This window comes from Pan troglodytes, chromosome 5, assembly GCF_028858775.2.
Source record: "Pan troglodytes isolate AG18354 chromosome 5, NHGRI_mPanTro3-v2.0_pri, whole genome shotgun sequence".
Taxonomy (NCBI): domain Eukaryota; kingdom Metazoa; phylum Chordata; class Mammalia; order Primates; family Hominidae; genus Pan; species Pan troglodytes.
In genome coordinates, this window is record NC_072403.2 from 107,457,770 (window position 1) to 107,483,894 (window position 26,125).

At 36.7% G+C, this 26,125-nt stretch overlaps 1 long non-coding RNA gene across 1 annotated transcript in view; it reads right to left on the minus strand.

Annotated features, from left to right (window-relative positions):
* Positions 1 to 22,657, minus strand: part of LOC129144303 (uncharacterized) — a 34,960-nt gene extending 12,303 nt beyond the window's left edge. Inside the window, exons 1-2 of the long non-coding RNA XR_008548605.2 lie at positions 22,431 to 22,657; positions 17,185 to 17,238 (exon numbers count right to left, since the gene is read on the minus strand). This is a non-coding gene — a long non-coding RNA (uncharacterized LOC129144303). The remainder of the gene's footprint in view (positions 1 to 17,184; positions 17,239 to 22,430) is intronic.
* Positions 22,658 to 26,125: the final 3,468 nt, after the last annotated feature.

The following is a 26,125-nucleotide window of genomic DNA, read 5'->3' on the forward strand; positions in this document are numbered from 1 at the left end:
CCCGGGAAGCGGAGCTTGCAGTGAGCCAAGGTCGCACCAATGGACTCCAGCCTGGGTGACAGAGCGAGACTCCGTCTCAAAAAAAAAAAAAAGTTTGTTTTAAATTATTAAAAGTTAAATTATAGTATATAATGATAAAAATTATAAGATGATTAACACACATTGTCCTGTTGTCCCTATATTTTATACTTGTGACTGCAAATTTTAAAATTAAATTAATTTTCCTACATACCTTTATTACAATGAATAATAATTTTTAAATCTTTGAATATTTAAGAAGTAAAAATCTGTTTTTCACAGTTGTACCATTGAATACCAGTGTTATACACGTACTTCTTTTTAATTGTTTTTATCAGTAAGTTTTTCTCTTTATTAAAGTTTGTTTATAGTCTACTATATTTTATTTTAATGGGATGCAATTATTTCTCAGGGATTTAATGTGCTTTTTAATTATGATATCAACTCATAAAATTGTTTCTCTTTTTTTATTTGGCCTTTAATTTTTTTATGTATGATTTGTTGTACATCATTCATCATATACAATTTGATTTATAGCTTTCATTTTTATTGTACTTAAATCTCTCAGTCTTTTATGGTTTCCTCAACATCCCTCTGACATTAAAAAAACATACACTAAGCCTCTAGTTTATGTCAATAACTGTTCTAGGTATAGGTAATAATTTATTGGAAAAGACACACAAAGCCTTGCCTTCTTGAAGCTAACATTTTATTCACTGCATTTCACTGATATAATAATCATCATTTCATGTGCATAACAATGAAAAATACAAATAATTTACAATTTTTATAGCTTTTGCTTGTTTTACTTTATTTTTAATTGAGAATTTTTTATGTAATGTAGTATTACCTTTTTATAAATATGCAAATAATTATTATATAATTCTTAATTTCTGCATGATTTAAAATGCCATATTACTGAGAGGTGACAATGTGCTAGCAGCCCTCGCTGCCTCTCAGCACCTCCTTGGCCTCAGCATCCACTCTGGCCATGCTTCAGGAGCCCTTCAGCCCGCCGCTGCACTGTGGGAGCCCCTCTCTGGGCCGGCCGAGGCCAGAGCCTGCTCCCACTGCTTGCAGGGAGGTGTGGAGGGAGAGGCATGGGCAGGAACCGGGGCTGCACCCGGTGCTCATGGACCAGCGCAAGTTTCGGGTGGGCATGGGATCAGCAGGCCTCACACTCAGAGTGGCCAGCTGGTGCCACCAGCCCTGGGCAATGAGGGGCTTAGCACCCGGGCCAGCAGCTGCGGAGGGTGCGCTGGGTTCCCCAGCAGTGCTGGCCCACCTGCGCCGTGCTTGAATTCTCGCCGGGCCTTAGCTGTCTCCCTGAGGGGCAGGGCTCAGGACCTGCATCCCGCCATGCCCAAGCTCCTGCCCCGCAGTGGGCTCCTGTGCGTCCTGAGCCTCCCCAGCGGGCACCGCCCCTTGCTCCATGGCACCTGGTCCCATCGACCGCCCAAGGGCTGAGGAATGCGGGCACATGGTGCGGGACTGGCGGGCAGCTCCATCCATGGCCCCGGCGCGGGATCCACTAGGCAAAGCCAGCTGAGCTCCTGAGTCAGTTGGGGACTTGGAGAACTTTTATGTGTAGCTAAAGGTTTGTAAATGCACCAATCAGCACTTCTTGTCTAGCTCAAGGATTGTAAATGCAGCAATCAGCACTCTGTGTCTAGCTTGAGGTTTGTGGATGCACCAATCAGCACTCTGTATCTAGCTAATCTGGTGAGGACTTGGAGAACCTTTATGTCTAGCTAAAGGATTGTAAATACACCAATCACCACTCTGTGTCTAGCTCAAGGTTTGTAAACACACCAATCAGCACCCTGTATCTAGCTCAAGGTTTGTAAATGCACCAATCAGCATCCTGTGTCTAGCTCAAAGTTTGTAAATGCACCAATCAGTGCTCTGTGTCTAGTTAATCTGGTGAGGACTTGGAGAACTTTTATGTCTAGCTAGAGGATTGTAAACGCACCAATCAGCACTCGGTGTCTAGCTCATAGATTGTAAATGCACCAATCAGCACCCTGTCAAAACGGACCAATCAGCTCTCCGTAAAATGGACCAATCAGCTCTCTGTAAAATGGACCAACCAGCAGGATGTGGGTGGGGCTAAATAAAAGAATAAAAGCAGGCTGCCCGCACCAGCAGCAGCAATCCACTTAGGTCCCCTTGCACAGTGTGGAAGCTTCATTTTTTTCACCCTTTGCAATAAATCCTGCTGCTGCTCACTCTTTGGGTCCGCACTGCCTTTACGAGTTGTAACACTCACTGCGAAGGTCTGCAGCTTCACTCCTGAGGCCAGCGAGACCACAAACCCACCAAGAGGAATGAACAACTCTGGACGGAAGGAACAAACAACTCCAGACGCGCCGCCTTAAGAGCTGTAACACTCACCACGAAGGTCTGCAGCTTCACTCCTGAAGCCAGCGAGACCACAAACCCACCAGAAGGAAGAAACTCAGAACACGTGTGAACATCAGAAGGAACAAACTCCAGATACACCATCTTTAAGAACTGCAACACTCACCATGAGGGTCCACGGCTTCACTCTTGAAGTCAGTGAGACCAAGAACCCACCAATTTCGGACACATTACCATACAATAACTGTTAGTTATCCAAAAGTCTATTGTTATTATTTTGTTTAACTTCCAATTTGATTTATTGATCTCTTATTAGTTATTTCTTGTTTGTTTTAGGATCCATCTGTTAAAAGATTTACGCTGTACAGTGTATTCCATTGTTCATATAATTACAATAATTTTCCACATACCATAATTTAGTCCATTTATTGAATAATCAGAATAAAGTAACCATTATAAATTTTAAAACGTGGAAAGTGTTTGATTATAAATAATAGCATGGTCTTTTACATGTTCCCCCAAAAGCTAAAAGATGAAAGTTACTCTAGCTGTTTCTTGGTAACGTGCTTTAAAAATATTTGCATGTTGCCTAGCACCCACTTAGCAATAAGCCTCAGATAAAACTTTCATTTAATGTTTTATTATATTTTCCACTTAACTCTTCAAGCATCATGCTCCTATGGCCTTTGTAAACAGTAGACATTGCTCTGATCATGAGCTTTAAATGACTTCACATTAGCTACAGAAAAAGACTTAATATGCTCTCAAAGCTGTTGGTGTCTTCCACAATTTTTTCTCATTGTATTTCTCCAGGCTCATCTCTTATGTTGTCTAACAAAAGTCCTCTATTCTAGCTAGTGTGATCCATGTTGATTATTCCGAGTTACATAAATTCTCCATGCCTATGTCTACCTTCTTTGATGTCTTCTACACTTTTGTCTTGCCTTCTCATTTAAAACAAAGCCTCAACTATTTCTCAATCATTATAAATCCTTATAAATACACTGCAATAATGGAATGATATTGTAACGTAAGTGTTTCAATTCTGGAGAGTTTAGCATATTTTGCTTTTTATCCATCCTTATCATCTACATTTTAAACTTCTTATCCTTCCTCTCATATAACCATCTTCTCAATTCTTTTTCTATGCTAAAATATAAAATATACTTAATCTGATAATGAACTAATTGGCAATAATTAGAAAATATTTATACATTCTTGGCTCATATGTGTCTTCAAACCTTCATCCAACATAATAACAAATACTTTTGGCTTGATCTTCAAATTATATGCAGATTCTGTTTAAGATGTCTGATTTTCAGCTTCCGTTTAAAACATAGAAAGTTGCAAGAATTGTTATTCTTATTAGAAAATAAGAAAAAAATAACAAATTATACCTTTTGCTAAATCTATCAGATAACTTAGGTCACAGAGTCATCATCAACCAGCCTGAAATCTAAGGAAAGTCAACTGTCTCCATGAGTAACAAGACAGCGGCTTATCTGGGGCAGAGGACAAGTGGAAGATAAGGCTGCCAAACTAAAGTATTCAGTCAAGTGTAGGCCAAATGTGAGTATACCCCCACCCCACAAAGCCTCGGACATCAGGAGAGTTTGCACCTACATGTATGTTCTACTTCATGGACCTCACAATTTGTACACAGAAAAGACTGAGGTAAATGCAGGAATCTAAAGAAAGACTCTCTCAGTGATTCAGAAAGGGCTGGAAGCCTTAGCTGTAATCTTCTCTCACATGGAACAAAAGACTCAATCCTCTGGAAGAAAGCCAGCAAACCCTGTCACCCCCAGGACACAGGTAAAGAACCACCGTAGGGCCAGGCACAGTGGCTCACACCTGTAATCCCAGCCCTTTGGGAGGCCGAGGCAGGTGGATCATGAGGTCAAGAGATCGAGACCATCCTGGCCAACATGGTGAAACGCCGTCTCTACTAAAAATACAAAAATTAGCCGGGCGTGGTGGCGGGCGCCTGTAGTCCCAGCTACTCCGGAGGCTGAGGCAGGAGAATTGCTTGAACCAGGGACACGGAAGTTGCAGTGAGCTGAGATCGCACCAGTGCACTCCAGCCTGGTGACAGAGAGAGACTCCATCTTAAAAAAAATAAATAAGTAAAAATAAAAGAGCCACTATAGTTAGAGTAAGGGAACAGGAAAAAACAAACAAAGAAACTCTGTGGGAGGAGCAGGAAAATGTTCTGTTGCTCTGTACCCAGTGTAGAACTATATTCTACACTGGAGAGGGAAACATAATAGAAAAAGCTCTCCATCAAAACCAAGACAGAGGTACACATAGCCTTCCTAAGACTGAGAATGCAAAGGACAAAAGGGAATGCCCTGCACTCCTCACTAAAAAGCCAGCAAGCAGAAAATATCAAGTGTCAACAGTTTATCTCCAGGGGAGGAGTAAGTGCAAGAAAGTCCAAGATCAAAGGGACAGACTAAAGCTTAGATTGGAACATGGACAGCGAGAAAAACCCCCTAGGAATCCAAATCACACTCTAAGCACAAAGTTAACTAAGAAGAATGTGAAGATAGAGCATAGCAAAACCTACACAAAAATTAATAACTAACTAGATTGACTCAATTACCACAATAAAGGCTTAGCAGAAGAGGGATCCCTATTTCAATGCATAAACAGAATTTACTTCAGTCTGCACTGTTCTACACACAACAGCAAACTTCAAACAACAAACTACAAGACATACAAAATGCAAGGAGGGTGATAGAAGCTGTCAAGATTGGATCATCTTGGTGGTGGCTCTGAATTATGTCCAGTGAAGGCACCCGACCAGAGAAACCAGCCAATAGCATCGCTCTGCAAGAAGCAGTATCAAAAAGTCTACCAGGTTAGAGTGTCCAGCCAGCTTCTCCAGCCAGCTTTGGTGCTTTAATTAATACTTCTCTAGTCTGGAACACAAGTGCACATCTGTGACTATCTGTGGAAGAGAACGTCTGGCGGCCCCACTCACTCCAGTGCTCAGGTGTGACTACGCAAAGCTCTGATGCTCTGTATAAGACTTCCTTTGACTGAAGGAATGTGCGTATCTACAAATATCTGAAGAGTGGAGCATCTGGCCCCAGCCATTCCAAGTGGCCAAGTAAGAATCCCCCAAATGCCTTACCCAGTTTTAAAGTCCAGCCTACAGTCTTGCCCAACAACAAATTATGAACAGCAGTACTGCCCACCCAGGGAATTCAGCCTGCAACCAGGCCCAATTAGAGGTGATCACCTGACCATAGAATCCATAGAATCCAGCCAGTGGTATCATTGTGACACAAAGCACAACCAGCAGCTCGACTCAACTTCAGAGCACAGTCAGTGTCCCAGCCCAAACAAAGAACCTAACATTAAGGTCTGCCTATCCATGGTTACTACCAGCTGGCCTATTCAGAATCCCAGGCCAGACCAAATAACAAAGGTCTATCACTGCCAAAAAATACTTGCAAAGACTGGAATATGTGGCCATTATCTGAAATGTGCTGACACCAACACAAATACCCAAGAATTAAGAAGCACCAGGGACATATGACACCATCAGAAGAAACTGATACAGCTCTAATAATAAACCCTAAACAAATAGACATCTATAAAATGACTGACAAAAAATTCAGAATAATCATCCTAAGGGAGTACAGGTAAATATGTATGTGTGTATATATATATATATATATATATGTGTGTGTGTGTGTGTGTGTGTGTGTGTATATATATGTATATATATAATATATAAATATACTAATACATATTAGTATATTTATATATTATATATAAACTATATATAATATATATTTCTATTTCTTTGGAATAAGATGTATAAATAAAATTTAAAATTTGACAAAAAATAAAAATTTCTATATAAAAAATTTATATAGAAATTTTAGAAATAAAGACTACAATAATTGAACTGACAAATTTAATATAAACCTTCAACAGCAAACTTTACCAACAGGAAAAGAAGATCAGTACACTTGAAGACTGAACATTTGAAATTATAAAGAGGAGAAAATCAAAAAAAATTGAAATAATAAAGCAGGCATATAGGAATCATGGGACACCATCAAGAGAACTAACCTTTGCAGAAAGGAAGCCCAGAGAAGAATTTTTAAAAGTTCTAGAAACTATATTTAAGGAATTAATGGCTGTAAATTTCCCAAATCTGAGAAAAGATGCATACATTCAGATATGAGAAGATCAGAGATCTCTAATTAAATTTAATCCAAAGAGAAATTCACCAACATGCACAATATTCAAACTATCAAAATTCAAGTAAAATAAGGAATTCTGAAAGCAGTAAGTGAAAAGAAACATATAACATACAAAGGAGTTTCAATATGACTGTCATCATACTTCTAAACAGAAACCCTGCAGGCTACAAGAGAGTGGAAGGATATATTTAAAATGATGAAGAAAAATTTTAAAATCTGCCCACCAAGAATACTTTACCTAGCAAAACTATCTTTCAGAAATGAGAGATAAATAAATACTTTTCCAGACAAACAAAAGCTAAGAGATTTCATCACTACTAGGTCAGCCCTAGAGAAACTGCTAAAGGGATTTATTTAAGTTGAGACGAAGGGCTACTAATCAATAACATAAAACACATGAAGGCAAATAACTCAAAAAATAAATAATAAAGAGTCATAGTTGAAATTCTCTAATATTAAAAGGTGGTGTATAAAGCAATTTTATCTATGATGTGAGGGTTATAAGACAAAATTACTAAAAACAACTTTAGCTACAATGAATTGTTAAGTGCTACAAATTACACAAAGGATAGAACAGGATGTCTGGCTTCCAAGTGGGAACCTTTGCAGTGCAAGGAATAAAAGACAGAATTAAATATGAGTGATGTTGAGAAAGGCAAAAAGATTTTTATTCAGAAGTGTGTCCAGTGGCACACCATGGAAAAGGAAGGCAAGCAGAGACTGGGCTAAATCTCCATGGTCTCTTTGGGCAGAAGACAGGTCAGGTCATTGGATTCTCTTACACAGACTCCAATAAGAACAAAGGCATCACCTGAGGAGAGGATACACTGAAAGAGTATTTGGAGAATCTCAAGAAGTACATCCCTGGAACAAAATGATGATATTTTCTGGCACTAAGAAGGCAGAAAGGGCAGACTTGATCACTTATCTTGGAAAAAGCTACTAATGAGTAATAAATGGTCACTGACTTATTTATTAGAAAAGAGAAATGTCTCATGACCTTTTTATAGGTACCATAATTTAATAGATCTCATACACCAGAATTCAGATCATAAATGACTGAACAGAATATTTTTTGTTGGGTAGTCCTGATATAACTAAGACTGGCTTGTGGTTAAATGAATCGGTTTTTTTTTTTTTTAATTTTAATAGTAATTCTGATTCTGTAAATGCTGTCACTATTTACTCCTTCTAAAGACATAATTGGACTTCATTAGTAATGTTCAACTTTTTACAAAGATGGCAAATTATTGGAGATTGATTTTATATTTATATTTAGACATATAACTGGCTATGTGAATATATTTAAATACTGGGGAAATTCCTTCACTGTCTCAGAGCGAAGCAAGATTCAACTGTTTTGTGTTCATTTGTGTCTTAAAGGCAAGGGCTAAAGATAAGGTGGCAAATGTCTACTTTATGTTTTTGGTCTTAACTGTGCCAATGTAATTAGAATTCCCTGTATCTAAAATGGTTCCTTTTACTTATTGAAAGGCATTTTAGTGTGGTTTCTGTGTAATATCAAATAAAGATTATTTAACACTTCTCACATTTTATCGATCATCTGTAAGGTCAGATGCTTTAAAAAATAGCAAGGTAAATGTCACTCTTGAATTCTTTACTATCTAAGTCAGACTAAGTTATAATTTAGGACTGTCTTTAAACAGCCATTCAGAAACATAAAACTGTAGAACTGCTGTGTATTTACGACTGGGAATGGTACTTTTGCCAAATTAAAAGGATCAAAGTAGAGGAGATATACACAAATTTAAAAATTATGTGTGCTCATAAGACAATTAAAAACAAAATTACAGATAAAAACAAAGTATACAAAGATGTAAATTTTTATATCTAATCATAAAATGTTAGAGGGAGCAATGAAAGTATAGAGTTTTTATGTGATTAAAATTAAGCTATTATCAACTTACACAGCCTCTTATAAGTATAAAATGATTTATGTAAGCCTCATGGTAACCACAAAGCAAACACTGTAATAGTTGCATAAACATTAAAAGAAAGAATCCAAAGCGTAACAGCATAGAAAACCATCAAACCTCAAAAGAAGATAGGAAGAAACAAAGGATCTACAAAATAACCAAAAAGCAAATTACCAAATGGCAGTAGCATGTCCTTACCTATTAATAATTACCCTGGACATAAATGAATTAAATTCTCCAATCCTAAGACATAGAGTGACTGAATGTATTTTTAGAAAAGAAGATCCAACTTATGTCCCTACAAGAATACACATAGGTTGAAAGTAAAGAGTTGGAAAAAGACATTCTGCAAATTGAGCACCAAAAAAGAGCAGAAGTAGCTACACTTATAACAGACAAAATAAACTTTTAAGATAAAAACTGTAAAAAGAGACAAAGAATATTATTATCTAATAATAAAGAGAACATATTATCGAGAACATAATTGTAAATATGTATATGCATACAAAATATATAAAGAACCTAATATATAAAGCAATTATTAAATAATCAGAAGAAAGAGAAAGACTACAATAAAGTAATAGGAAACTTCAGTATCCCTCCTCGAACAATAGAGATCATCTACACAGAACATCACTAAAGAAACATTGAACTTGAATTCTACTTTAGATCAAATGGGCCTAAAAGACATAAACAGTATATTACATCCAACAGCAACAGAATACATTTTTTCTAGTCCACATATAACCTTCTCCATGATAGATAATATGTTAGGCCAAAAAACAAGTCTTTACAAATTTAAGATTAAAAAGTATCTCATATCTTTCCCAATCACAATGGTATTAAAGTAGAAATTAATAAAAGAAGAAATCTAGGTAAATTCACACATATGTGGAAATTAAACAACAGGCTTCTGAAAAAAATAGGTTAAAGAATTAAAAGGGACGGCAAAAAGTACCTTGAGACTGATGAAAATGGAAACATTATATACCACATTTATGAGATGTAGCAAAAGCAGTTTCAAGAGAAAAGTATGTATCAATAAATGCCTATATCAGAAAAAAAGAAAAAGTAATCTAAAGATAGACCTCAAAGAATTAGAAAAAGAACTAAGTCTAACGATAGCAAAAAAGAGAAAATAACAAAGATCTATGCAGAAATAAATGAACTAGAGACTACAACAATATAAAAAAAAATCAGTGAAAGAAAGACTTCGTTCTTTGAAAAGATGAAATTGACAAACACTGAACTAAACTAAGAAAAGAAGAAGACTCTAATAAATAAAATGAAAGAGGAGATATTGCAAAAGATGTAACAGAAATACAAAGAATTACAAGACACTACTCTGAACAATTCTACACCAACAAATTGTATTACCTACCTAGAAGAAACAGATAAATTTCTAGACACATACAATATACTAAGACCCAATCAAGTAGAAATAGAAAATCTGAATAGATAAATTACAAACAAGGAAACTGAATTAGTTTTAAAAACCTCCCATCAAAATAAGTCCCGGTCCTGTTGGCTTCACAGCTGAACTATACACACATTTAAAGGAGTCTTAATACCGATCTTTCTCAAACTCTTTCAAAAAATTGAAGTGAAGGGAATATTTCCAAACTTATTTATGAAGCTAGCATTACCCTGATACCAAAGCCAGACAGGACAATCCACAAAAAAGAAAATTACAGGACAATATCCCTGATGAGCATAGATGTAAAATTTCTTGACAAAATACTTGGCAACTGAATTCAACAATACAATAAAATAAACATTCATCATGATCAACTGGGATTTAACCCTTAGATGCAAAAAGGTTCCAACATATGTGGATCAGTAAATGTGGTGCACCACATTAATAGAATGAAAATTTAAAATTTTATAATCATCTTTATAGTTGTAAAAAAAGTACTTAGCAAAATTCAATAGGCTTTCACAAAAAATCTCAATAGATTAAGTAAGAGGGAGTGTACTTCAACACAATAAAGGCTATATATGACAAGCCCAAAGCTAATGCCATTCTAAACAGTGAAAAGTTGATAGATTTTTCTCTAAAATCAGGAATAAAACAAGAATGCCCTGTCTCACCACTTCTATTCAACCTAGTAATGGAAGCTCTAAACAGAGGAGTTAGGCAAGAGGAAGATATCAAAGACATTCAAGTAGTGAAGGAAAAAAGTGAAATTGTCTCTGTTTCCGGACAACATGATCTTATATACAGGAAACCCTAGAGATTACATGTACACACACAAACACATACACACACAACTGTTATAACTAATAAATTAATTTAGTAAAGATGCAGGATACAAAGTCAACAAGAAAAAAATCAGAGGTGTTTCTATAAGCTAATAATAGACTATCTAAAGAGAAAATTAAGAAAACAATTCAATTTACAATGGCAACAAAATATAAAATATTTGGACATAAATTTAACAAGGAAAATGAAAAATCTATACACTGAGAACTATAAAACACTGGTGAAAGAAATGGAGGAAAACACAAATAAATGGAAATATATCCTGTGTTCATGAATTGAAAGAATTGATATTATATAAATGTCCATACTACCCAAAGTGATCTACAGATTCAATACAACCTTATCAAAACTTCAATGTCATTTTTCACAGAAATCGAAGAAAATCCTAGAATTTATATGGAACCACTAAAGATACTAAATAGCCAAAACAATCTTGAGCAAGAGGAACAAAATTGGAGGCATCACACTTCCTTATTTCAAAATATATTATAAAGCTACTTAAAACAACATAGTACTGGAATAAAAACAGACACATTGGCCAATGAAGCAGATGAGCCCAGAAAAAAAGTCATAAACTCATGTATTTTTGCACAATTATATTTTGACAAAGGTACCAAGAACACACAATGAGAAAAGGATAGTTTATTCAATAAATGGTGCTAGGAAAACCAGATGTCCACATGCAGAAGAATGGCATTGCATCTGTATCTCATACCTTATAAATAAATCAACTCAAAATGGGATACAGACTTAAATATAATATCTGAAACTATAAAACTACTGGAAGAAAACAAGGAAATAGTTTGTTGAAGTTGGTTTGGGCAATGATTTTTTGGATATGACCCCAAAACCACAAGCGAAAAAAGAAGGACAAATAAGATTCCACCCCACTTAACAAAACTGCCATTGAAATAACTGAGATTTCAGAATGTGGCTGGAGATGACTAATGCTCCAAATGGAGTTATCAAATTATTGAGTATGCTCCTCATCAGTTATATTTTACATTCAGCTTTTCTTCACAGGCATTTTTACTTTATGTTAGGTAATTATTTTTATCAGTTTTGCCACATTTTCAAAGGAATAAAATAAAAAGAAAAATCAAATTTTTTAAAAGTCTAAATTTAATGATTTCTGATGAATATTTATAAAACGTTGATTTGATTTTTAGTATCCTCAGCTCTTTATGTTAACTCTGAAAATCTTGGTCTAATCTTGGTATACCAAAATCAAGGATTAAGCAAAAGAGATATTTTTTTCCTCAAACACTTTGAAAGCAAAATGAAATTTAGAAACATGACAGAACAGTGGAAATGCACTAAATATAATGTTGTCCTAAAACAAGGGTTAAGAGGTCAAAATTGCAATAGTTTTACATAAGCAAGATAATTTACGTTGCAGTGATGAAACATTCAACTAAGAATTTAGAATAGTCTCAGTGTGGCAGAAGCCACACTAATAGAATGGTTAGATATAAGGAAATGTATCTTATGTGCCAGTTTAGATCAATTTTTATTCTTAAGCGATGTCATCGTTATATGAGAAAAAAATAATAAACTAGTGATGTCAGTTTTAAATGAGAGGAATTTGTGGCACACATACTATGTATTTATTCCTGTTTTTCTAATGTCTATTTTTTTCTAGGTTTCCTTATGACGTTTAGTGGTAAATAAACAAGATTGGGAATTTTCTTCATAAAGATGAAAAAATAATGTCTACACGTGGGAACAGAAATAGTGTACATATGGGAAAAGGAACTGCTGACAATTTTTATAGGCATGTCATAGGACTGAAACAAGAGAACTTTGAACAAATTCTGATTCATGAAGACAGTGGAGACTAATGAGTCTGCTTTAAAGCAAGTGTATGAGTCAGTTTCAATTATCTGTTGCTAAAGAATAAGCCACCTCAAAACCTGGTGAATTAGAACAACCATTTATTTGCTAGAGAGTCTACAGTATAACAACTTGATCTGGGCTCAGGTAGCTAGTTGTTATGTTGGTCTCAGCTGGGGTCACCTTAAGTGGTTGCAGTCATCTGATGGCTCCATTTGGACTGGATGGGGTATGATGGTCTCACTCACATGTCCAATAGTGTGTGCTGTCTTGTACAACTCTATGTGTCCCTCTGTCCCCCAGTAAACCAAACTAGCATTTTTACATGGCATCATAAGGACAATGTTTCACAAGGGCAAAAGCAGAAACTGCAAGTTTTCGTATGCCCTAAGTTCCAGAATTCATATAATTGTTACTTCCGTGATATTTTATGGGTCAATCCAAATCCCCAAGGCTAATCAAGATTCAATGGGTGGGAGAATAGATTCCACTTTTTGATGTAATGAATTGCAAAATACCATATCCATTGAAATCTACCACAGGGGTTGTTGCATTTCTTGCAATTTTCAAACACAAAAATTATTTACAAAAATAATTTTCATGAGACTAGAGAAGAAAATTATTGATTAAAGTATTGATAATATTAAGAAAGCACAAGGGAACATGTACTTTATCTACAAGGGAACTTAATTGTAAGATTTATGTCTTATTATCTTATCATTCATGTAGAAGAGTACTTGTCATCTAGTAAGTGAGAAATAAAGTTTTGTTTTATAATAAATAGATTTAAAATATTTGAAGTTGGTTATGAGTAAAAAGGATTTTCAAATTTTTACCTATACCTTTAGGTCTAAGAAACAAGTTAACTATAAAATGATAGGACATATATTTGAAATGAGCAGTTTGGGACCTAGATATGGTGATGTTTTAATCAAATGAGCAAGAGAGTCTTATGTGCATCAGTGTGTTACCAATGTTAAAAGCAAAGAACTACAAATTGGATAAAAATTGCCACAGCATACTTTCCGATTTTATAGCAGCATCCACATTAACATGGAAAATGTAAAGGCATTTATGGACTATTTGCACTTCTATGTAAAACGTCTCATAATAATCACATATTTATGGCTAAGCACATTTTAAATCTATAGAACTTTTAAATAAGTTGCAGGTTCTACAAATATTTCTAATGGGAGTTTTGCCACCTGGAATTCAAATTTCAAATCAAGTATTGCAAACTTAGTGGCTCATTATAAATGGACAGAATTGTAGGTTTGTATTTACCATCTTGACAGGATAACTAGCAATGACAAGAGACAAAACATCAAGTGCACTAATTAATGATCACTTTAAATCTTTTTAAGGAAAATAAAATTAGTATATTTTCAGGTACTTTAAAAATATCATTGTCAGGTAAAATTGCAGCTTGTCAATTGTGATGAAAATTTAGTTAAATGTATCTTCAGGATTTTAAAGGAGTCTATCATGTTATCAAGAAATTATATAGGACTACAAGCTAATTAGAAATATGATTAATATAAAAATAAAGTTATAAAAATGTGCATCACTGATTTCAAAAATTTTAGAAATCAATAAAGCATAGCCAATTGAAAATATTAAACTGTATAATTTGAATAATTTACAGAAAACTTTTTTTTCAAGTACTTCAATGAAGTGAAATCAAGCCCCCTTGAAATTAAGGCACCAACCATAATATGAATTAGCAATAAAATGCATATCTTTGCTCTTATCCCAACACTATCAGTTAACATAGATACTCTTTACTTTCTGCAAAATTTTTACAGCAGATTAGAGTTAATAGAATAATTGTATTGTATCTTTCCCCCCAAACAACTGCCATTACCAAGCAAATGTAAGTGGCCACTCAGTGGTTTCTGAAGCTTTCAATACAAGGTTTTGAAAGGTTCAAAACATTTAAGGTTCCCCTTCTCATCATCTCAAGAACCACAGTTCCTATAACGCAGCAAACAAATTTTCTTGCACTCCTTCTAACAGGAAAAATCAATTTTCCTTGCCTTGATATTTGCGTGGAACCCATTAGGAGGCCTTCCTGTCACATGTTCTTTAACATAAATCCTGGCCTGACACATATCCTCGCAACCCTGATCTCAAAATCTATTTCCTCTGGAAACATGTACTATATAAACTGTGTTACTTTGTAGATATCTCAAACAGTTATTGGAACAAATTGTGAAAGTTAAATAAAAATTATCACCTTATGCATTTTCTTAATTCTGTTTGCATAAAAGGAAAGCCAATTATTTCAGAAATTGTTGCTTGTAATTCTCTTGTAAACTTTTTAATGAGTGTAGACTTACTCTCTTAATAATTAAGAACATAAAAAAGTAAATACATTATACATGTGTAAATACGTTTAAAGTAAATTTCAGAAAAATAGTGCTCTCATAAATAAGATTGACAATAAATATGAATTTATATTGAATTTAACATGTTAGGAGTTATGCAAAGAAAAGGTAGGTGATATATGATCTGTTCTTAACACATTATTAGTGCTATTCATATGAAAGCATTGAATTGAAAAAATAAGGAATGAAATAATTATCGATTTCTAATTCTCAGCTATATCCAATCCAATATCTAAAGCAGTATTTTATAGCAAAATTGTATAAAATATTAAATCATTACAGCAAGGTCATGTAACTCTTTTCTACCTCCCAAACTCTCTCTCATTCAGAATCTCCCCTTTATTTACTTTGGCATGCATAGTCTCACCATAATTTTTAATACCAAATAGTAACAAGGACAGCTTACAAATGCTAATACACCTCCCAAAATAATAATATATAGAAATAATGGGTGAAGTAGAGTGGGAAAAATGTAAAGAAGGATGGACACTCTTAATTGTCTAAATAACTTCTATTTCATCTACCTTTGAATTCCTTTTCTGTTCAAGTTCATTCTCTATCCCATGTGACTGAGGGGAAGGTGACTTTTGCTTCTTACCCCAGAAGGGTAATCTGATATATCCCAAGCTAAGCTCAGAACTCTCCTTTCCTTAAACACTGTGTTCTCGCAATAGGGTATTTCACCTATTTCTGGCCAATGACATGCAAAGAGGAGTCTATGAGGGCCTCTGGCAATACTTTCCCTTAATTTTTCTCAGAACACAGCTAAATATGGTACCTGGAACGGCTGCATATTCCCCATTACCAGACTTAGGGAGAAGGGCAAAACCAAAATGACTGCAGAAATGTGAACTATGCCTGAACTCTACACTTGCTCTGGACTTCTGTTATGCAATATACCATTTTTCTCACTGTTTCAATCCCATTGAGAAAAGAATCTTGTTTGTTATGTACAATAGATGGCATTTTAACTGATACAAATTAGTAACCCAATAATTCCAAGTAACTTTGTAGATTTCTTTCTTTTTAAAATCATAATGGCAAGAGTCCCAGGAATATATTCTTGAAAATTAAGACCCTCCGAAGTGTCCCTACTGTTTCTGACTGTTCCCAAATAGGTTTTTCATATGTGGATCCACACATCACTCTTTCAACTATAGCTACTGCACAGTCTCTGCTCTAGTCTTGTTCTTTTGCTCTGTCTTCTGATTATCCAACTCCTCTTCCCACTATTCAGAGAAGCCTCAACATTGGTGGTGCTCATCAGAAAAATAAATAATATTCACGCAAAGTTGGCTATCACCAAACATTGACAAATGTTTTTAAGATTCTGGCTGCATTGTTGTTTTCTGCACAGAGAGGCAAAACATGCTATCCCTAGTTCTGTACAACACATGTTTTCCTTGTTCCCAATGCAGTTTTGACTTTGCCAAAAATTACTCTACACATTTCTGCCTTTAACTCCTCCTTCATTCAGGGCTCAAAAACAGGCCATGCAGGGAAACAGAATGCATCATATCACTGCTATTATTATCTCATCTCTCTCCGTTTCTTAACAGAAAGGAAAAGTTTCAATGAATTCAAGCAGACATTGTGGAGGTGCTGGTTTTTGTGGCAGTGAATGGACTCCAGCCTAACCTGCTTTGTTACAGTAAAAGACAAGAAAAATAGACTTCATGGCTGGATGTTTTTCCCATTAAAATAGCTATTTACTTTTTCTTATTTTTTACAAAAACTGCTTGTTCAAGTACTACAGGCAATTTCCAAACGTTTCTTTAATTTAATTAGATTTTTTAAACATTCAAAATAGCAACCCTCCTGGGGATAATTCGAATTTAAGACACATTCTGAGTCAAAACCTGCCCACAAACTTTATGTTTATTGATCTAAAATGGCAATAACAACTGAAATATTATAATTTCACTTAGCCTGCTAAGTTACTTTTTATGACTTGTGTCAATTATCATCACAGCATAGCAACTAAATATCACCCCATAGCAACTAAGTATCAGAATATTTATGGACTAATCCCAGATGAAAACATATGTTGTCTGGGATGACTAAATGACAGAGACTGCAAACTTACTATTTATATGGATATGCAAATAACATAAATGAGTGGGCCATATAGGGTGGCTTGGGACAAAATAGGAAGCATATACCTGGTCTGGAAGCACGTGTTCCTCTAAAAGGGCTACCAATCCTCAGCTTCATGGCTGAAAGGTAGAAATATATATTATCATACCTTCTGGTTTTTCAAGATAAGCTGGAATTCAAGGTTTCTATGTAAAATCTTTAGGTATTTCAATATTGACTTTTTCAAAATGTATCAAAACACTATATAGAAATACAAATTAAAACCACAATGAGGCAAGGTGTGCTGGTTCACTCCTGTAATCCCAGCACTTTGGGAGGCAGAGGCAAGCGGATCACCTGAGGTCAGAAGTTCGAGACCAGTCTGGCTAAACATGGTAAAAACCTGTCTCTACTAAAAATACAAAAATTAGTTGGGTGTGGTGGCGGGTGCTTGTAATTCCAGCTACTTGGGAAGCTGAGGCAGGAGAATCACTTAAACATGAGAAGTGGAAGTTGCAGTGAGCCGAGATTGCAACATTGCACCCCAGCCTGAGCAACAAGAGTGAAACTCCGTCTCAAAAAAAAAAAAAAAAAGAAAAAGAAAAAGAAACAAGGAACCCTCATACATTGCTGGAAAAAAAAAAATGTAAAAGGGTGAAACCACTGTGGAAAACAGTTTGGAGATTCTCCTCCAAATTAAACATAGAATTACCATTGATCTAGCAATTTTGCTTCGAGGTACATACTCAGAAGAATTGAAAGCAGAGGAAGGGACTTGAAAAGATATTTGCAGACCAATATTCAGAACAGAATTACTCACAAAATAGTCACAAGGTGGCAACAACCCAAATATCCATGAACAGATGAATAAACAAAATATGACATGTACATACAATGAAATATTATTCAGCAACATTAAAAAAAGAAGGAAGTTATGATATATACTACAACATATATGAACCTTGAAAGCATTATTCTAAGCAGAATAAGCCAGACACAAAAGAACAAATGTTGCATGATTCCACTTATTTGAGGTACCCAGAGCAGTCAAATTCATAGAGACAAAAAGCAGATAGTGGTTACCAGGAGCTGGGGGGAGGAAGAGATGGAAATTATTATTTGGTGAGTAAATTTTAATTTGGGATGATGAAAAGGTTGTGGAGTTAGATAGTGATGTGGTTACACAACAATATGAATGTACTTAATGTCACTGAATAGTACACTTAAAATTATTATAATGGTAAGCTTATGTCGCTATGCTTATTTTACCATTAAAAACAAACCCTTATGTGGACCTATTAAAGTATATCTGCAGGTCAGAGTTAGTCTAGGGTTTTCAGGTTACGTACTCTGCTTTAGCCGTCAGTCTTCAGGAAAATCACTCAGGCTTCAGGGGTCTTAAGACAGTGGAAAGGCTGACTTCCAGCATGACAATGAAGCACTAAAATTGCTAGAAGACGTCAACCTCCTAACTGTTTTATAAATTTCCATGAGAATATCCAAATACTAAGGGGAAAAAAACCTTAAGTAAAGTATTTTATAGAATTAAAGTATTATACAGAATTTTATCAGTTTTTTCCCAAATCCTCAATAATTAGAAAAGTCAATTAGGCAATTATAACGTAACTAGGATCCTTATCCTTGACTTACACCATAAGAATGGACAAGAACGTAAATAAGATGAGTCTTTGACTTGCTTAACAAAAATTTCCAATTCAAGGAAATAGGAAAAAAGCCAACCTGAAAAATGGAGCCATTATTAACCTTGGACACACAAATATAGAAAGGCTTTCCAAAGAAAAATTAAATCCCTAGTCCTCTATTTTGCCTCTATGCCTTAGAATTCTCAAAGATACTTTAAGCCTATTCTGTACTGCCATTTTCCAAATTAGAACTCCTTGGAAAGGGAATTCTTGTTTCCACTGCAGAACCCAGAAAAGATCTCTGTATATAAAAATGGGAAGCTCTAAATGGCGTCTCACATTTAGAAGGAGAAAAAGTAGTTATTGAATATCTGGTTTGTGTCATCCACAGTATTGGGCATTAACTCACTACCTGTCTTTCATCTTCAAAAGAGTGAAGCAAAACCTGACAGCACCTAGCCAAAATTAAATGAGGGTCCTTTTTTCCTGTTCTTCAACATTGCATTTGCATAGGTGTCTCTTTGTTAAAGATAAGGAAAGAAAAGACAAAAATAGTGACACATGACATAAGAATGTTACCAATTGCATAAGAATGTTAATGCCTTAAACACTCAAGGAGCAAAATTTATAATTAAATTAATGCAAAACAGATCAAAGTGTTAATAAAAATTTATTTAAGGCTTCAGAAAATGTAATAGCAATAACTTTTTTAGGAAAAAAATTATTCTATACTGTTTTTACAATTACCATGAGATAAATATAAGGCAAGAATGGATAAAATTTAGCTGTAAAGGTTGTGGAGAAAGAAAAGAAATGGTGCAACATGCATTTAAGTGAGATATTATCCAAGGCAATTTGATTTAAAAAATGACATGTGTGATTTAAACCATACAGTGTTCTGCAATAATTCTGATGTAACTAAAAGATACTGGGACAATTTAGCAAACATCATGAGGAAGTTAAGCCAGACAGCCAGGATACTTTTTATACCTACCTATCTCAAAGCTAGTTCTAGTGTGTATAGGAGCGATACTAGACTCTGGAAATATTGATTTCTATGCCTTCTTTCACTCCTGATGTTGGTCAGGTTTTTCAGTTTTGAAGGTTACTATCCTTCTAGTATCCCTGGGATATATTAAGGTCAACAACAGATTCCATAGTGAAGCCAGATCTCTCCAACAGAAAGAATAATTACTTCAATCCTCCACAACCCATCTGTGGACAATTAATTTAACACCTTTGACACCCAGTTTCTTTAATCAGAAGACTGTGTTAGTGAGAGCAAATTATCAAAGAAGATAATATGAATTTCACTATTATTCCCTTTCCCACCCTTATTTTTAGGTCAGGGTATTTCTTACAGTTGAAAGTTGCTGGATTTTATGATTCAGTAATCTACCAGAGCAATGGTAACCACATTTCTCCAGACTCACCTGTCTGCTACAGCAGGCATCCCCAACCCCTGGGCCATGGATCAGTATCTGTCCATGGACTCTAAGGAACTGGGCCACATAGCAGGAGGCTAGTGGCAGACCACTGAGCAAAGCTTATCTGTATTTACAGCCACTCCTGATCATTTACATTATCTCATCTGTATTTACAGCCTCTCCCCATCGCTTGCATTACCACCTGAGCCCCACCTCTCGTCAGATCAGCAGCAGCATTAGATTTTCACAGAAGCATGAACCCTATTGTGAATTGCACATATAAGGGATCTAGGTTGCATGCTCCCTATGAAAATCTAATGTTTGATGATCTGTCACTGTCTCCCATCACCTTCAGATGAGACTGTCTAGTTGCAGGAAAATGAGATCAGGGCTTCCATTGATTCCACATTATGGCACAATGTATAATTATTTCATTATATATAAATTATATATACAAATTATTATATATAATAAAAATAAAGTGCAAAATAAGTGTAATGCACTTTGAATCACCCCAAAATCATCCCCTCCCATGCCACCTGGGTTTGTGAAAAATTTTCCTCCATAAAACCAGTCTCCAGTGCCAAAAAGGTTGGGGACTGCTGTGCTAGAGAATCTGTTGTACTCCCACTCACCATGGGAAAGACATGCAGTTACCAAGTCAAATGTTGACAGTGTTTCTCAGAGAGGCAGCCAACACCCAGAGCAATGGCCTCACTCCCTGACATAGCACTAGGAACCTTTTTTAGCTGATGGAAGGAGAAGCCACTATTGGACAGCTTCTACACTTGATTAACTTGATTGGTTAAAGTGTTATTCACACAGTACATTCACGTTTATATTAAAGAGAAAGCATAGCTGCAAATTCTGATTAGAAAAGCGCCCCAACAATCACGAGTAATATACACAGTAACTATGTTCCTAGTGTAAACACTTTTAAAAAATCACTTACACTGCCTTCATTAATAAAGAAATGATTAATTTTGAAAAATATATATACACAAGGTAACTTAAAATGAAAATGCAAAAAAGAAACCCAAATGTAGTCTTATGAAAAAGGTGTAAAGCCTCATTTTGATTCAATGTAAAATTATTTTTTCTATAAAGTACAGCTAAAATAAGTACACAGATTTTAATATAATAATTAGGAAAGCATAAAAATGTTTCTAAAAAGGAGTGAGGATAAACAAAAATGAAATTTTGAACTACCAGATTGTTTCAATAGATAATAAATCCTAGTCCACCAGCAAAAGAGAAAAACAAACAAAACCATAAGAAGGCAACATTAGAGAAATTATGATAATTAAGTGACAAAGGCTAAGCCAAGGATAACATTACAAAAGTGAATATAAATGCTTTAAAATGTCTCTATTAAAAAAACAAATACTAAGGGTTTGAATTTTAAAAGAGCACAATACAATGATGTCTCTTTAGAAAGACATATCTAAAAATAAAATAATCTTAAAAATAGACAAAAGCTGGTTAGTTAAATGTAAACTAAAAGGAAAGCTGAGTGGCAAGGGGTGCGTGAGCCAGCAAGATCAGGGTGCGGTCAATGGGCACAGTCAGGCGCACTAGCTGGGCTGGAGGAGAAGCTCCAGGCACCAGCACAGGCGCTGGCTGTGTGGGAGGCTGCGGCTGAACCAGCCATACCAAAAGCAGCTTCCGCTGCTGGCAGAGGGAAACATGGCGGTGCCTGAAAGCTTGGAGACGCTAGTAACCGCAGAGCCCCCCAAGAGGGTGTTACAGCTTGTCACAGCCTAGGCTTAGGGAGCCCCGAGTTCTGGGCCCCCAGTAGGGCCGCAGCTCTTCTCTCCTTATAGCCCAGTGTGGCGAGAGGCGGGTGGGGAGGTGGGGCATGGTGCAGCCCGTTTGTATTACAGCTCCTTCAATTCCGCCACCCCTGGGCTGGCCCAGCCCTGCCACTGCTTCCTGTCATGTGGGGCGGCTGCCCAGCCTAGGCAAAGAGCAGGAGACCTATAGTGTTACAGTATCTCTGGCTAGGGGAATCCCAAGGTCTGGACCCCCAGGAGGGTCACCACCCTTTACTCCCGCAGTCCAGGAGTGTGTCACCATCTGCAGCTTGGTGAGCGGGCCAGGAACGTGTTACAGCTCCTTTTGCTCTGGCCGTTTGGTGGGTCCTGAGTTCTTTTCCTGCATCCTGGAAGAATGAAGTTACGTGTACAATTGGGCGTGAGCAAGGCAGAGAGGAGCTTTACTGAGTAACAGAACAGCTCTCAGGACACCCTAACGAATCCTTACCATAGGCAGGTCATCCCGAAGAGAGCGTGTACAAATCCAGGGATTTTTATGGACTCAGAATAGAGGAAGTGCATGCTGATTGGTCCATGGGCGGTCATGGGTGGGCCTGGAAAAAGCACCATCCGATTGGCCGAAAGGCATCAGTGAAGTTCTCACTCTGGGTCCTGGACTCCACATGGAACTGACAGTCCGGCCTGCAGGCTTCAGGCCATCCCTCGCTTGAAGGTGGGGTTTCTCTGGGACCCGCCTTCCCGCCCAGGAACCTGTCTGCCTCCTGTTACCATCAACATGCGGTTTATGACGCTCAGGCTGTCTGTGCTGTGGGGCACCTGTAGGTCTGTGCTGAGCTGCCTTCAGCTCCCCTGCCCTTCAGCTCCCCCGCCCTTCAGCTCCCCCACTTCCTTCCCACGCTTGTTGGCACCCAAAATCTGGAGGAAGCGAAGGCAGCAGGAGGCCGGCCTGTCAGTGCCGCCCTGAGCATGCGCACACCTTGCTGGGTTGCTACAGTGCCTGGGCTCTGACACAATTTTGCTCTGCACCAGGTCGGGTGCCAGGGAGCAGGGAGAGGTCGGGGAGCGGAAGCAGGCACTTCTGAGCCTGTCGAAGAAGGGGGCTTCCTGGGGCCCCGAGAGTGCAGGGATGCCCAGGTTCCGAGCTGCAGCTGCGCCCAGGAGGGCGGGCTGCTGCCCCAACAACTCGGTAGGGCTTGGAGCTTCTGCTGGAATCACCTATTCCCAGTCCCCACTGGCTCTGTGGAGTGCACAGCACTGGCTATGCCTCCCCCGCTGCAGCTGGCGTCCTCACAGTGGCCGCCACTGCCATCAAGGAGCCCAGGGGAATAAAGCACTTAGGGCACATAGCACCTGCTCCTAGAATTAAATGTTCTACAAGCCCAGCTGCTGCAACTGCCTGAAACCAGTTTTATCTAATACCTACTGAAACAATCTGCTGTGACTCTTTTTTATTTTTATTGGGGGGTGGGCGAGGTTGGGAGGGTTAGGGTGGGGACCAAGTTTCGCTCTTGTTGCCCAGGCTGGAGTTCAATTGCGTGATCTCGGCTAACGGCAACCTCTGCCTTCCGGGTTCAAGCGATTCTCCTGCCTCAGCCTCCCAAGTAGCTGGAATTACAGGCTCCCACCACCACGCCTGGTTGGTTTTTGTATTTTTAGCAGAGATGAGGTTTCACTATTTTGGCCAGGCTGGTCTCGAACTCCTGACCTCAGGTGATCCACCCGCCTCCACCTCCCAAAGTTCTGCGATTAGAGGCATGAGCTGCTGCACCTGGCCTGCTGTGACTCTTAAGACTAATTTTACCCACTGTTATCACTCATCAGTAGAAGCTTGCCAGCTCGTCAAAACTTAACTGGTGCCAATTAACTTTCTTTCAAGACAATAAGCAACACTTCTTTTTTCTATAATCCCTCTAACCTCTTTGTTCTTCAGACATGCCGAAGACTACTCAATCTATGTGTATTCCCCAAATTACAATTCTTGCTTCCCAGACAAAACATTTTAAATTTAAAAATTTGTCTCTATATTTTATTTGACTTAAACATACTTGGTGTCAGAAGTATAGTTTCAAAGCTGAATCACCTCAGGGAGAATCACTGTGAAGAACTATGAAATGAGGTACCTGTACTTGGCCCCTTGATCCCCTCCTGTTTGCCTGGGTTGCCTTTTTCCCCCTGGTGAATCTCTCTTGGACCAAACTACCCCAACTGTTTTTGTTTTTGTTTTTTGAGTTCTGTTTTATTTGGGATTTGGTTGGGGAGGTGGCTTACCTTTCATGTTTGAGAGAGGTATCTTCCTCTTTGGTTGAGAGATCTCCTGTTGGGGAGGACTCTTTTCCTCATGGCATATCTCAGCTGCAGGTCTGCATGAAGGGATTTTTCCCTTTGGGTCGTGGCATCAGTGAAGGGAATTTTTTTCCTTTAGTTGGAGAAGGTGGCTTATCATCCTTCTTAGTAATGTACTTTGTTTTCCATTCGTGTTTGTGTTTATTTGATTTTTGCATATTCAGCACTTGCATTTAATTGGCTTTTGTTTATTTGACATTAAACCAAATCACCTAGATAAATTTAGTTAGAATTGGGCTCCCAAAGTACAAAGACATAACAAAATATTTTCTGGGACTCCAGTTGGTAACATGTTCATTAAAACAGTCTGTCGTCCTTAAAACTATACTAAAAGGCCATGGCTAAAAGCTCATACACTCCAAATAAGACTGACAGCTCAATTGATAATACTGATACTTACAAAAAAGGAAAAACAAACAAGATTCAGGACTCGAAGTTTGCCTTGCTACTAAATACTATCTCAAAGCTAGGTGAGATAGTATGTGCTTCCTATCTGGAATTTCCCCCTCCTCTTTCTACAGTTCCTCCTCTTTATCCTTCTTAAGCTAAACTCTCTGTTTCCAAAATTCTTAAGCTATTTTGGCATACTGACTATTTAAGTAAAAACAATTGAAAACCAGCAGATATTAAAAAAAATTGACATTCATGCTGTTTCCTAAAAGCAAAAGAAAATATTTCCATGCAAAAGATACTCTCCCTATACTAAAAGAAATGGCAACATTCTTATCTTCAAGGACTAAAACTCGAGACCAAGAAAATACCATACAGACCTTGTTAGAATACCTCTTATCTTTTTGTCATGCAGTCACATTTTCACAGTTAACTATTCTTTGTCCAATCCATTGTATTGGTAACCAATTCAAACTGCTATACCCCAAATTTGGTTCACAGCCTTTATATGATTATCTGTTTTTAAAAATCTTCAAGTTTAGCCTTATTTCATTTTGTCAGAAAAATAATTTGGATCCAACTGTCTTTTATAAACCAATGAGTTTGTATGTTTTACTATCTCATGACTACAATTCTAAAGTAAAAGCTGTAAGATCTTTATTTATGGGTATGTATATATGTTTATTATATTTATCCACATGTACATGTATTATGTTGTATGTTGTGACTACATAATAAATCTGGCATAGTCAGCCAGAAATCTTTTAAGGAATACATTTAAATAAATGAGTACTCATGTCAAATGTATAGTAATTAATTCAAATATTTTTTTTAGTTTACTTAAGTACGTCTTTGATAAATTAACTGGTTTAAAAATTGTTGATAAATTAAATTGTTGATAAAATTAGACATGTTTTCACATTTCACAAAGTTAGAAATGTTTTCAATAATGAATGTACATTTTTGCCTGGCTTAATTTACTGATTAAACAGTTTTGTATTTGCCTCTGCTAGATGTTTTAAGGTCATGAAGCTGTATAACCAGACTAAAAGAAAATGACCTTTGTTTATGCAATTATTTGATAAAAACAATTAATTTAATATTGTTGATTTAATAAAAATAGCTGTATCTTCTGAGTTACTAACAACATACCTATCCATTTAACTTTAAAATTATTACTTAGGAAAACACTTGATATTCCTCTTTGGTTGAGAGATCTCCTGTTGGGGAGGACTCTTTTTCCTCATGGCATACCTCAGCTTCAGGTCTGCATGAAGGGATTTTTCCCTTTGGGTCGGGGCGTCAGTGAAGCGATTTTTTTTCCTTTGTTGGAGAAGGTGACTTATCGTTCTTCTTAGTATGTACTTTGTTTTCCATCCATGTTTGTGTTTATTTGATTTTTGCATATTCAGCACTTGCATTAATTGGCTTCTGTTTATAGGTTATAAA